The sequence below is a fragment of the Topomyia yanbarensis genome, chromosome 2 (assembly GCF_030247195.1).
Source record: "Topomyia yanbarensis strain Yona2022 chromosome 2, ASM3024719v1, whole genome shotgun sequence".
Classification (NCBI taxonomy): domain Eukaryota; kingdom Metazoa; phylum Arthropoda; class Insecta; order Diptera; family Culicidae; genus Topomyia; species Topomyia yanbarensis.
The window spans coordinates 113946975-113959026 of record NC_080671.1 but is presented as its reverse complement, the minus strand read 5'-3'; the positions used below and the strand labels follow the sequence as shown (position 1 = coordinate 113959026).

The 12052-nt window shown below is 36.9% G+C and overlaps 2 protein-coding genes across 8 annotated transcripts in view; both read right to left on the bottom strand.

The window, feature by feature from the left end:
- LOC131679245 (dual 3',5'-cyclic-AMP and -GMP phosphodiesterase 11) overlaps positions 1-12052 on the bottom strand; it is a 422056-nt gene that overhangs the window by 353959 nt on the left and 56045 nt on the right. The window lies entirely within an intron of this gene.
- LOC131679674 (uncharacterized) overlaps positions 1-12052 on the bottom strand; it is a 67204-nt gene that overhangs the window by 20192 nt on the left and 34960 nt on the right. The window lies entirely within an intron of this gene.

Here is a 12052-nt window from a genome sequence, read left to right as displayed (position 1 = left end):
ACGAATACCTTTCGAACAAGCTATAGATTGTTGAAATCGGACTATTATCAAAAGAGATATTTATAATTAAATGCGGACGAAAGATTTTTATCATTTCCCATTGCCAGAAATATTACCAAAAACATGTAATTTATTATTAGCGCCAAAACGGCTTATTTTAGGTCAATAGTATCTTCGGAGAATTTAATGAAGATAATATGCCCTTTCTTTTGGTATTGTGCTTTTGCTGATTAATCCCCCTATGAGTGAGATATTTTCACAAATTTTCTTGGAAGTGATTATATCGAAATGACGTCTTCAGCAAATTTGTAGCTCTTACTTTTTCGAATAACTTTACTGAAGACTTTAAATATCTATTTTGAATACTTTAAAAGTTATGGATTGTTGTTTGTGGATTACTCTTTGTCGCCTATTTATTGTTCAATATAGTAATAATCCATTGAAATAAGCCAAACATTATTTCGATAAAACGAATTTTGTATTTCATTTTTCTATCTACAACCGCTAGAAATAATCACCGAACACTTCCAAGTTGTCTGGAAGGAACTTGATAACTTATCAGTGCAAACATGTTCATTTGTGCGAACCTTCTGACTGCAATTTTTCTAACTTATGACCATCGGATCGATCTGAAACATATCGGAAAATGAAAAGCGAAATAAATAACTACAAGCAACGGCGTAACCAAGAGAAGGTTTTGGGGTTTAACACCATACAACCCCCCTCCCCCCTCCACCACACCCAAAAAAATATTGGATTGAAGTTGAAAATTTATTGATGCAGACTGATTTAATTCAATTTTACAATAACAATTATCTGATCCGTAGATTAATAACCTGTTGTTGTAAACATCATGAGGACTTTTGATAAATTGTCGGAATGGGGTCCTGATATGTAACTGATCTATTGGTCTTGATTTCACAGTTGTCTAATAGCATCAATATCAAATTCCTGCCTGAAAACATTCCAATAGAAAATTCCAGAGTTCTGTAATCAATCATAATCCTCAGATTTATTTTCAAATTAATCTCGTTTTTGTAGAGATGTACTGTAATAAGGGTCTTTATTCAATAGGAAGCGAAGTTAAAATTGATTTAATGTCTATGAAACATAGAATTGTTCACCAAAAACGTTTTTAATCCACCTAACAGTGTGATGAGACATTTCTTATAACTCTTATCACTCTCTTCGGATATTATATCGTTTGAGAACATTTAGAACTTGATGCTTCGCGATGTTTTTGATAGCACATACTACATGGGATAGTGGCAGGACTCAGAGAATCGCTCAAATCAGCATAGGACAACATCAGTGTTAGAAATCTCAAACCAAATCAATGGGAAAGCGAAAAAATGGCCCATAAAATATTGAATGATTGTTAATGCTGTGTTAATAAAATATCTAAATTGTGGTGGGAAAACTGAATTTTCCTAAAGGGATTATATATTGTACTGAGCCAAAAAAATCGATTTTTTTTTGAATCGATTTGAAGTTTATACTTTACTCAAATTTCCAACGCGACTGAGAACTAAGAAATCAACGCTTTTTCTTGAAAAGGGCGATACTAGCAGTGATACCACTCAAAGAAAATCAACAGTGAATATTTCCAGACTTGGTTTTATTTCCTATTTAACTATTGTGTTTTTTACATCCTAGATTGCATGATTCAGTGATCGAAACCCAAAACTTCATAAAGTATTTGAAATTATTAAATTAAAATTTGTTTTTGCTATTGAAATTGACAAAATGATAGTATCGCCGCTTTGGCGATTGTTTACTTTTTCGGTCCCACCTATCAGCATTGAAGTATCGCCCTTACGCTTTTTACAATAACTACTTTTAAGGTTAATTTGTTGCGTTTCAAAGCCCTCATTCGCATGTATGAAAAAAGCCATTTGTAAGTAACGCCCTTTTCACAAAAAAGCGTTGAAATGAAATCGCAGCTCCTGATATCACGCTATCTCTGAAGTACATGCGTGCATAGTTTCAAATTTTACTTCGACGTCGACTTTTTCTAAAGGTGACTTCCCAGTAGTATTCTTGATTTGTATTATTATCGCTAATCCTAATGCAAAAGAACAAATAAAAACCTCACGAAAACGAATCGTTTGGGAAAATCATCATCATTACTGGAATTTTCATTTTCACGAAACTTTTCGATAACCTTCCGTCACTTGCGTTAATGCACTGGGTGCACAGTAGGGTGACAGGAAAAAAATGACCCCTATCGGCCCACCTCTGCGTCGATTCCTAGTCCCACCAGGAGTACTTGCACCAAATTTGAAGCAAATCGGACAAGTCTAACTACCGGACCAACGGGCCTGAAGTTTGTATGGGAATTTTCAATAATTTACATGGAGAAAACCCACAAGCACGCATTTTCGCCGCTAGGTGGCACTGTATGCATCGTATTATCACTGTAAGTGAAAATAAGAAGGATAATTGAATTGTCTACAACTTAGTCGAAGACTGCAAGTAAATCCGACTTTGTTAAAAGAAGTTATTAAACTTTTAACGAAGTGATGTCTGAGTCAGTTGTGCATGGGGCCTAATAGTGCATGGTTGTGTATCAGTACTCGATTCACACGAACTAAATATTTTTGTGAAATAATCGTTAGGTTTAGCTCAATGGTATGTTTACAAGAATTATAGTAAATAATATGAGTCATGCTTTGATTAGAAAATTTTAGTTCCACCTGTTACCGCATAGAGGGCGCCAACACTAACTTTTCAACGGAGAGAGATAGAAATTTGGTGTCTTCTACAAAGTTATAGAACAGGCATTTTTCAGTATTTCTTCTGAACATTTTGATACTCTATCTCTCTTCTATGAAAAGTTAGTAGTGGCGCCCTCTATGCGGTCACAGGTGGAACTAAAATTTTCTAACCAAAACATAACTCGTATTATTTACTATAATTCTTGTAAACATACTATTCGGCTAAATCTAACCATTATTTCACAAAAATATATAGTTCGCGGGACTCGAGCACTGATACACAACCATGCACTGCTAGGCCCCATGCAAAACTGACTCAGACATCACTTCGTTAAAAGTTTAATAACTTCTTTTAACATAGCCGGATTTACTTGCAGTCTTCGACTAAGTTGTAGATAATTAAAATATCTTTTTTTTATTTTCACTTACAGTGATAATACGATGTATACAGTGCCCCCTAGCGGCGAAAATACGAGCTAGTGAGTTTTCTTCATGTAAATTGTTGAAAAATCCAATATAAACTTCAGGCACGTTGGTCCGGTAGTTAGACTTGTCCGATTTGCTTCAAATTTGGTACAAGTACTCCTGGTGGGACTAGGAATCGACTCAGGGGTGGGCCGATTGAGTTTTCAAAAATTCATCATTTTTCTGGGCAGTCTAGTGCACAGTGCTCTAAAAATCTAGCGAAATCGTCTTAGGGCACCAGCGGGTCTGTAAAGAATACTAAAAATTAATTTCTATTCCATAATTTTCAGTTCAGCAATTCGAGAGATCGTGCTCACCGCAAGCCATGAAAAATAGACTACGTTGTGAAGCGATGGTCACTATTTATTAAAAAATCACGGTTGAATCAAAAATAAAACTATAAAAAAAATTCAAATAGTTTATAATTTTCACAAACTTATTAGGAAAAATTGTTTAATAAGCTTTCGTAATATTGTGTAGGAAAAAAGCTGAAAATTTGAAAATAAATCTGAGGATTATGATTGATTACAGATCTCTGGAATTTTGTATTGGAATGTTTTCAGGCAGGAATTTGATATTGATGCTATTAGACAACTGTGAAATCAAGACCAATAGATCAGTTACGTATCAGGACCCCATTCCGACAATTTATCAAAAGTCCTCATGATGTTTACAACAACAGGTTATCAATCTACGGATCAGATAGTTGTTATTGTAATATTGAATTAAATCAGTCAGCATCAATAAATTTTCAACTCCAATCCAATATTTTTTTTGGTGTGGTGGGGGGGGGGGGCTGTATGGTGTTAAACCCCAAAACCTTCTCTTGGCTATGCCGTTGCTTGGAGTTATTTATTTCGCTTTTCATTTTCCGAAAGGTTTCAGATCGATCCGATGGTCATAAGTTAGAAAAATTGCAGTCAGAAGGTTCGCACAAATGAACATTTTTGCACTGATAAGTTATCAAGTTCCTTCCAGACAACTTGGAAATGTTCGGTGATTATTTCTAGCGGTTGTAGATAGAAAAATGAAATACAAAATTCGATTTATCGAAATAATGTTTGGCTTATTTCAATGGATTATTACTATATTGAACAATAAATAGGCGACGAAGAGTAATCCACAAACAACAAGCCATAACTTTTAAAGCATTCAAAATAGATATTTGAAGTCTTTAGTAAAGTTATTCGCAAAAGTAAGAGCTACAAATTTGCTGAAGGCATCATTTCGATATAATCACTTCCAAGAAAATTTGTGAAGATATCTCACTCATAGGGGGATTAATTAGCAAAAGCACAATACCAAAAGAAAGGGCATATTACCTCCATTAAATTCTCCGAAGATACAATTGACCTAAAATAAGCCGTTTTGGCGTTAATAATAGATTACATGTTTTTGGTCATATTTCTGGCAATGGGAAATGATAAAAATCTTTCGTCCGCATTTAATGTTAAATATCTCTTTTGATAATAGTCCGATTTCAACAATCTATAGCTTGTTCGAAAGGTATTCGTTAAAGCTGTCTAAAAACATATAAATTGGTAATCTGTATTGTCAATTCCGGCAGATAATCTAAAAAAACTGCAAAAAACGCCATTTTTACGCATTCAAACATTCATATCTTAAAAACTAAACATCAGAATCAAAAACAAATTAATAGCGTTCATACTGTTTTTTAGTTCTTTCATTTAAAATTGGTTTGGATAAGATCGGTTCAGCCATTGCTGAGAAACACGAATGAGAATTTGTCCGTTACATACACACACACACACAGACACACACACAGACATTGTCCCAAATCGTCGAGCTGAGTCGATTGGTATATAAGACTCGGCCCTCCGGGCCTCGGAAAAAATCTTGAAAGTTTGAGCGAATTCTATACATTTCTTTTATAAGAAATGTAAAAATGCATAACCTTTAACATTTGCTAAAAATGTTTTTGCCTTTCTCATTCACTCTAAAATTCGTCAATCTAATCCCGACCCGGAGGGCCGAGTGTCATATGCAAATCGACTGAGTTCGTCGAGATCGGAAAATGTCTGTGTGTATGTGGAAAAAAATGTGACCTCTGTTTCTCAGAGATGGCTGGATCGATTTGCACAAAGTTAGTCTCAAATGAAAGGTACAACCTTCCCATCGGCTGCTACTGATTTTTTTATTGATTGGACTTCCGGTTTCGAAGTTACGAGTTGAAGAGTGCAATCACACAGCAAATTCCCATATAAACTGAAATGAAAAATTTTCAAAATCAAATTTGTAGTTTTAATGCCAAATGCCTTTAAAATGCATGAAACATTGAGATGTTTGGCAAAAATTGACTTTTTTGGACTTTGGTAAATTTTTGCCTTTCTCATATAGAAAGATTATGCAATCACTCTAAAAATCGTCAATCATACCGGCCCGAGGGGGGTATGCAATGAGGGGTTGCTACTTTAAAATTAAAACTAGTTTAAAATTTCTTAAGTTGAAAAATTTCGGCAGGACGTGGACCTCCCGGATCATTCTCCATGATCCACTGCTGGTTTCAAGCGATGTTTCAGTATCACATAGTTTCTCAAGATCGTGGCTGTCGATTCATTGTATATATGTGCAAATCGTACTGAACATGTAATATTCATTTCCACCATCGTATTGAACATAACCAGCCATGTAATCGTAGTCTGGACAAATGAGACAAGCACAATTGCACCACTAGGTGGATTAAAACAGGTATTTATTTTGGGAATGCGTCGAGTTGAGACGAAAACGTAATATGATTAATAACGAGGATAACACTTTCCGAATGTAGAGAGAAAATTATGAAAAATGACATTCGACTCTAGCAGGTTCTGATCGATTTTGATGAGCATTTGATTTTTGTTGTATGACCAATTATATGTATAGGTCAAATGTTTAAAAACAGTAATTTAAGGTCAAGATAGCATCATTATGAAACCGCCAATTTCGGAGGTTTAGTATCTTCAATGAGTTTTACAAACGTTAAACAGCGCATCATTTGATAAAATAATTTTGACGGTGTATCGTCCAAGAAGTATTTATGGTGAATTTTCGCAGGTTTTATTCATGACTACAAAACATCGCGAAGCATCAAGTTCTAAATGTTCTCAAACGATATAATATCCGAAGAGAGTGATAAGAGTTATAAGAAATGTCTCATCACACTGTTAGGTGGATTAAAAGCGTTTTTTCTTAAGAAAATCGTTCACCATTTTATTTTTTCTCTGTATTCCCGGGATTTCCCGGGAAATTTATTATTTATTTCCCGAATCCCGGGAAGCTGAAAACCGTCGGGAAATGGAAGCTCTAGACTCGGTTCAAAAAACCATCCGATCGGCGTCCCATCACGATCCTGCAAACGAAACACCGTTTTCGATGGTAAAGTTCTGACTTGCTCTTATGTCGTGCAACCATAATGCCCCGGAGTTAAAATAACGTCCAATTTAACTTATTGAAGAATCTGTCTGACTCTAAAAAAAGGCGATTGCTGAATTTATTTAACACGTTCCTTGAGGGTAACGTTGTCCGTAATGGTTGGAGGCAGGTGTAGACCGTGGCTTTTTCAAATCCAGGAAAACCAGCCTCCGACCACAACTCGTATCGACCGATTGTAATGCTGTACTGTATCCGGAGTTGCTGCTCATGAAAATGGGGCAGCACAATTTGGCTTCCGCAAAGCAAAGGGAGGAAGGCTTGTCATGCGTTGCTCTCAGCAGAAATTCAAAGAGCAGATGGCCTCAATTTTCTTGGATTTAAAGGGGGCTTTCGGTTCAGTTTCTATCAACGTATTTCAGATAAGTTACACAAGCATGGTCTTTCACCGATTTTAAACAACGTTTTGTCAAAATCATTATTGGAAAAGGAGATGTATTTTTCGCATGGCGATTTAGCAATACCTCGATTTAGCTACATTGATCTATCCCAGGGCACATGTCTACGTTCCCCACAATTTTTACCTGAATGACATTGACGATTGTCTAGCCAATTCATGCACGGTAAGCCATGGAGACGATGGGGTGGTCTCTATTACAGGGCCCAGAGCTGCCGATTTGCAAGGACCATTGCCAGGTACCAAAGATAATTTGTCTGCTTGAGCTCTCCTGCAGAGTATCGAGTTTTCCACGGAGAAAACTGAACTGATTGTCTTTTCTAGGAATCGTGAGTCGGCGCAACTTCCGCTTCTATTAATGGGTGTAACAATCAATCAGGTTTTCAAATTTAAATATCTCGGGGTCTGGTTCGACTCTAACTCACATTAGGTATCTGAAACAGATATGCCAGCACAGGTTCAATTTTCTTCGGACAATAACTAGAACATGGTGGTGCACTTACTCATGACACCTTATGGGGCTATACCAAACAACGATACACTTCGATTACATGGCACAGAGCATCAATCCTTCTTCGTATAACCCCAATCGTGTTCGTTCCGTAGATAGTTCTGATTCAATTGTATTCTTCGACACATCCATGAACGAAGCTATTCATGGAATACCAGATCAGATAGGCCCGCAAGTGATCCCTAATATATTTTATAATAAATTCCGAGGAGTCGACTGTAACAAAGTGTTCTACACTGACGGATCAAATCTCGGCTTCGGTATCTTCAATCATAATAAAACCGCTTCACTCAAGCTCAATGATCACGTTGCAGAATTAGCAGTTATTCAGTTCTCCCCTTGCACTGATAGAATATATTCGTAAATCGCTGCGAATTAGATTCGTACAGACAATTTTCATAAAATATACGAATTTTTTCGTACATATGATGAATCATTCGTAGTTCAATTGAAACATTTTTATTTTTTAATACGAGTTTTTCGTGAAAACCACAAAACGACTTTCGTTGGCTTATTACGAAACGGCTTCATTAGGCAAACGAATTGTTCACTGCTATATACGAAAGTCTTCGTAATATTTACGAGCATCATTCGTCAAACCGTCAACGTCAAAGGAGCGGTAGAATATGGGTCAATAATTGTTGATCATCACGACGATCTCGGTCTGACTATTTAGTAACCGTATCCGTGTCCTCCAGTTTCAGGAAGATTTCCTGAATCTGTTTCGCTTCCAGTTGATCCATAATCCGGACTAGTACGGATCCAGTAGAGCCATCGCGAACTGCTCGTTTTGTATGAAGAAGTTTGAGTTTTTCTCTGCTGGAGCAATGTAAAAATATGCTATTAAAGACGAAAACTTTTCTAAGATGAACGAAATGAATTCGTGCGACCAACAAAATCGTTCGTAATATACACAACCGTTTATTTAAACAAACGAAACATTTCGTTCCATTCCCGAAAAATAACATCGTTTTCAACAATAACATTCGTGCAACGTACACTAAATATGTAAAATTTACGAAAACTTTCGTACATCAAGTGGCCATTACTTCACACCACAATTTTTCTAGTCCTCAATAGAGGTGAGAAGGTTGAAATAAAATCGATTTCGCTAGTTAAAAAAAATCGTTGTTGTCATGGATCATTGTTGTGATCCTAAAAGAACGATTGAAACAAATATGGTAATAAATGCGAAAACTTTTCCAAGATAAACGAAATGAATTCGTGCAACCAACAAAATCGTTCGTATTATACGCAAACATTTATTAAAATAAACGAATCATTTGCCAAAATGATGTCGTTACCAACGACAACAATCGTACAATGTACCATTAAATAAGTAAATATTACGAAAACTTTCTTTCATCAAGTGGCTATTTCTTCATACCACAATAAAATCGATTTTGCCAGATCGGTTTTTTAAATAAAAAAATCGGTGTTGTCAAATATCGATCCCAAAAGATCGAATGACAAAAATAATATGCTAATAAATACGAAAACTTTTCTATGATGAACGAAATGAATTCGTGATACCAACGAAATCGGTCGTAATATACACAAACGTTTATTGAAATAAACAAAACATTTCGTTTCATTCATGAAAAATAATGTGGATATCATCAATAACATTCGTGCAGTGTATACCAAATAAGTTAAATTTACGAAAGCTTTCGTTCACCAAGCGGCCATTCTTGTTCATGAAATGAACGAAACCTACTATTTACAATGCACAAAAATACTTCGTTGCAGAAAACGACGAATGAATTCGTGTTCAATTTCATAATATTTACGAATTTATATTATCAGTGTGGGATCATCAATACCCTACCCAGAGATCACTAGTTCATCATTTCGGACAGCCTCAGTTCTATTGAGGCTTTTTGTGCGATAAAGCCAAAACAAGGAATTTCCGTATTTTCTGTGAAAGATACGAGAGTCCTTGTGTACGTTATCCGAAAAATCTTTCCATATCACCTTTGTTTGGGTCTCCTATCATTGCTCTATCTCAGGTAATAAAAAGGCTGACTCTTTAGCAAAGGTGGGTGCATTATAAGGTGACATCTACGGAAGACCAATTTGCTTCAATGAATTTTTCAGTATCTGTCGTTGGAGGACATTCAACAGTTGGCAAACCTCGTGGGGACACTAGGAACTGGTTGGTTCAGGGGGGTGGATGTGGGTCGAGATATCATTCAAGTAATATCTCGACTCATGTCCAACCACTACACGTTGTGCGTGTCAGTGCCTTGTGACGATGGCTATCACGACATCGAGCACGTTGTCTGGGTATACGCCTGGTTTAGTGACTCCAGGTCTGAGTTAAAGGATTCGGGACATGCTGGCAAATTGCAATCTCCCTTATATGTCCCTTATTTTCATTTTTATGAAAATGATAACTATAGCAATTCAGCCCCCCTCGTTTATTTATCGTTTTTAGGAGTTCTCTGTCCTTCCTTGTGGAGTCGACCAGTTCTAGAGTGCCACTATGTGACCGCCGTCATCGTTACAACTACGCCTGGATAAAAAGAATTTGAAACGATAACGACCCGATGGTTCCGATTACTTTTGAAGGATCCCGCGGGTCCGAAGAATAGCACTCGTCAACAAAGTTTTTGACCTCACGATATGATATGACTGCCCTGTCCGCCTTCTCTCCCTTCTGCATATATTGTCATCATGCCCGCCTACATGCTCCTGAGTATCTTAATCAAGCACAAGTCTCCGTTACCAAAACCAACTTTTCTTCCCGTCCTTAAAAAACTGCTGCGAAATTTTAAAATTTTTCATGAAAAATCGCAAAATAATAGTTATTTTCATATTCTTTTTTTAGGTTAAAACCTCTTTATTTTAACCTTAGGGTCATTCGCCGCTTTTCGGGCTAGAGAAATTTCTTATTGAAAAAATCTCTAACCCTATGTGCGGGGTTGGGAATCGAACCCAGGTGAGCTGCGTACAAGGCAATCGATGCACACTGACTTCATCATGTTTGACTGCTGATTATCTAATATGAGTTGGTTAGGAAGTGGTAAGTAGGGATTCATACCAATCCGCCCCATATTAAAACCTCAACAACATGATAGCCATCATTGCCGGCCGCCCCCATCTCAATTGCTCACGGGGAAGAATAAAGGATAAGGTAGGCGGGAAGTGTTGCTGCTCCACCTACTTAACGGAAGGTAGACGACTCCTCAAGCTCTTCCATAGGTGTCGCGGAGTTGGTCGTTTGGAAGGGTATAAGGCCTAGGATTCGCTCCAAGCAAGCGATGTGACCTGTAAAGCATGGTTTATTAGGCAATAGTTTAGTGGGTTTTCGAGTACACGATCACTCGAAAAAGAAATTTTATTTAATTCTTGGTTCTTTTTAAACTCTGGGTAGCCGGCTACCGAGAGTATCCTGTTTTCTAAACAAAAGCTATTTGAAATCCACACAGCCGACCATGGGAGTATTGATTAGGAAAGCTAATCTTATCTGCGTAATGGGCCGGATCACTATTTATTGCGACAGTATTCAAAGAAAATTCGCTAATCCTTTTCTATGATATATTTATTGGGTTGAAAATTACCTAGTGACACGTTGACACAACTCGAAATTAGATTCATAAAGAAGACGCCACTGTTTTTCAGTACAAATTGACCCTTGATCATCGATACTATTCAAATTAAATCAAATCTTATTGGGGCTAATTTCCGAACAACTATTTATTGAGAAAAATATTAATCAAAGGTTGTATAAAACCCGAACTTGCAAAAGAAAACCAAGAAATAATTTTGAGCTGCCCAAAATAACCATTAATTATACCGAAAGATTCACTCTGCAAGACGGATACACTAGAAGTTTCACACGCGCGTCGTTGGCCCCCTTCCCTGTCAGCATACGACCACAGATTCTAGACGATCTTCACTAATGTCACTCCCGCTCGAAACGAAACTGAGACAGGCTCCAATCCGTCAACCTGTTGAAGTGAACGAATTGACAGCGGTTGAGAACAGAACCCGACCCAGTCCCAAGTTTTAACAAAAACGGCAAAAGGAGGCCTGTACCCCGGTTGGTACCGCGGGGAGGTAAGGGATAGGAGTTCTGTATCAGAGGTGAATGGCGACATAGATTGGCCTCATGTTGCACGATAATACAGCTTTGCCAACCTGTCGAATGTCTCAAAAATGGTTTTGGCCATAAACCCAAATTTTGAGGATATATCAAATTGTTCAAAAATGGTTTTGTGTAGTATTTGACCAGACGTACAACTTTTACCCTTAGATCACTTCAAAAGTAAGTTCATTCTTATTATGTTGTAGCACTCTATAATTCATGATTTCGTTTAAAAAATATGGTTGCAAGTTATTTTGAAAATGGCATAAATATTTTAGGGCACTGCTAAATGATATAAACCATTTACTTATTCGTGAAGAATATTTACTTGGAAAAATACAATACCCAAACCAACAAAACGCTGCCTGAACGTCTTCAATACTCTTGATGTAGTTCCACTTTCATGAGGCCAACAAAAATCAAAGCCTAAACAAATATCATCA